The sequence below is a fragment of the Octopus bimaculoides genome, chromosome 8 (genome assembly GCF_001194135.2).
Source record: "Octopus bimaculoides isolate UCB-OBI-ISO-001 chromosome 8, ASM119413v2, whole genome shotgun sequence".
Taxonomy (NCBI): Eukaryota; Metazoa; Mollusca; class Cephalopoda; order Octopoda; family Octopodidae; genus Octopus; species Octopus bimaculoides.
The window spans coordinates 58,926,532-58,929,901 of NC_068988.1; positions in this window are offsets into that span (position 1 = coordinate 58,926,532).

Consider the following 3,370-nt stretch of genomic DNA (forward strand, 5'->3'; position numbering starts at 1 on the left):
TATAATAAAGTAAATAATTCAATACGTAAGTAAATGTACTGTTTTTGATTAAATTTTATGTATATTATACATATTGTATTAAGATTCACGATTCGTAATCTATTTGTTATGTAATAGTGTTAATATTGTGTTGCTTAACATTCTGACACAGGGAGAAAAGTTGTCATTCAAGCCAACAATATATTGTATGTGTGTAGTAAAGCTTATAAATATATATCTGATCTCAATACTTGTTCCACAACTTGAACCAGTCTCGTAGTCGAATATTTGTATCGACTAACAACTGTCATAGTTTTTCTCAGTGATTTTACTCCAGCTAATGGAAGTGTAACTGCAACTCAGTAAAAAAAAACAGACCTGTTCAACAATATCTATCACAGCATCTATGCCTGAAAAAGTGCGTGAAAATAATTGGTAAGACAAGTATGTTGTTTCTTAAAGCAGATGCCAAAACGTTAGGACTTTACTGAACATACCAAGTTCATGGTAACTAGTATTTCTGGAATAAGGATCTAAAAAAGAGGACGTAAGAGGCCCGAACAAGGAAAACACAGATCATGAAATCGGATGTAATGAAAAGTCTAATTGAACGTTGGAAATGATAGACAAAGCCACAACACTTCCCATTGAACTATTATCAAATAAAGGGAATTTGCCTGATCTGTGCTCACGCTGAAAACAGAATATGAAACAATAGTAAATTAGATTTAAATATAAAAGTTAGTGCATCAGAAAAATGTACGTCGTAATTTACTTTAAAATTTCCTCGAAACCTTGTCAGAATTATACAAATATAAGGATACTGATAACATGGGTTTATCATCTATTGTATTGAACATCGCATTATAAAAAGATGATAATAGAGATTAATACTATTACCACTCACAATAACTGCTATATACACACACACACACACACACACACACACACACACACACATACACACACACACACACACACACACACATATATATATATATATATATATATATATATACACATACACACACACACACACACATATATATGGATAGGTGTGTTTATGTTTATTTAAAATAGAATAAATCCGTATATTGTGATTTAAATATATATATATATATATATGTGTGTGTGTGTGTGTGTGTGTGTGTGTGTGTGTGTGTGTGTGTGTGTGTGTGTGTGTGTGTGTGTGTGTGTGTGTGTGTGTGTGTGTGTGTGTGTGTGTGTGTGTGTGTCTGTGTGTGTATTTGCATACAAATATATAAATATGTACTGATAGCTTGGGAGATATAAATAATACGCTCAGTACAGAACATATACTGTAGTGATGGAATGAATTAGGAATTGAATTTCGAATTCTTCATGTAGGTAAAAATCTCACTACATCAAGAATGGATAAAAATTTAAATCAAGTTGTTATATAGTTAGTAATATAAATACGATTAGGGGGTGAAACATGTATTTACAGGTAACACAAAATATAAAGAATATAACTGAAAATCATGTTATGTGTCACCTCGACAGATCTCTCAAGACGCGAAGATTTTTTTTATTATTATCATAATTTACACCTTAGGTTTGTATAATTCCATAGGTACGCAACTGCGGCTACATAAAACTATTGCAGTAAATTCCCCTTCCTTTTTCATAACACGAGTGTATGTTTAGTGCTTACAAATTCTGAAATTTGAAGGAGATTAAGAACCAGATCGAAATATTGGGAAGAAGTTGTAGGTAGAAGTTGTACGAAGAAGTTGTAGTTAAGAGTCAAAATTAGCGGGAAAAGAACAGTCCAAACAGACAAGATGAAAAATCAAGGAAAGAATATAACTTTAGAAACTAGGCCACTGTAACAATTACAACATGGATTAATGAGCAAAGTTAGTAATGAGCGAAGTTTAGACAATACTGGTGAATCCCCTTTCTATTTCAGATTCACCTTACACCGTACACTTAGACATTTCGAGCTATTTCGATTCCGTATTTCCCATTCTATCAAATAATGTTTTAATACTAGTGAGAAAATGATCATTTTCTGTTCTCAACTCCTATAGATCATATATTTTTCTGTTATACAACTGAATTGGTACTAGAACAGTAAACCTATCATTCTTTGAAGACTACTTCTGTCTGAGTACCCATAACTTACGTTCAAGCCAAGTTCTTCAAGAAACCCATTTCATTTTAATTTTGAGATTATTTGAATTTATATTTGTGTTTTTAGCTCTTGAGTTCGTTTCTCGTTACTGCGTTGTTCTCTGAAATTGTATTTATGTATAATTATTGCGCACTGAAAGTAAACCATAGATATCAGCATACATAATATGTGTACCACCTGTGAGTTTTCATCTCTGTAGTAGAGTAAATGTACTGGACTACCTTTTATCGATATAGCATTCTGAGAATTAGTCAGTTTCTTTTGTAGCATACTAATATATTTATAGAGATATCGATACACACAAATACCCAGGCACACACACACACACACACACACACACACACACACACACACACACGTATATATATATATGTATATATGTATATGGCTGTATGTACACATGTACATATAAATTTACACATAATAGTGTAAAATATACTGTAATATTTGTCTATCTACATAGTATTTCGTTACGCATATCTCTCTCTCTCTCTCTCTCTCTCTCTCTCTCTATATATATATATATATATATATATATGCATATATATGCGTGTGCGTGTGCATGCGTGTGTGTGTATAGACAATTTGCCCATATACAGATTAAAAAATCTCTCTTCAAAAATGAAAACACAAAAGCACAAACGACACATGCGTATTTTTAAAACGGTTTATAGCGTTGTACGTATTCAATACTATTACCTTTCTTCAGATATTCCCATCGCGTTGATGAAACCACCATTATTTTACAAAGGAGCACCTATGTGAGTATAACATAATCGCAATCATGACACTGTTGCTGATGCATCTGAAGATGAGGATGATGTTACTAAGCAGCAGAAATATAACAAAAAAACCGTTACTCTGAGTTTCACGTTCCCGTTCATCGGACAGTTTTGTTAGAAATGGAGAAAGGATAACAATGCAATCGAAAGTAATATAAAATTTAAAACACATGGATTCGTTTGATTGGTTGTTTCAAATAAGGGCCATGGATCGGTCGTTTCAATTAACGGTCAATGATGCGTAATTCACAGACCAAATAAATTTAATACAGATTCACCCTATTAAAAAAATATCGAAGAAAACCTTAAATAGAAAAATGGGCTCCAAATACATATTATAGATAATTAATTATATTCGAATTAACGCATTCAAATCAAATCAATAGAATAAAGTATACGCTGCATTCAAAATAAAATAAAATAAAATAAAATAAAATAAAAATTACAATAG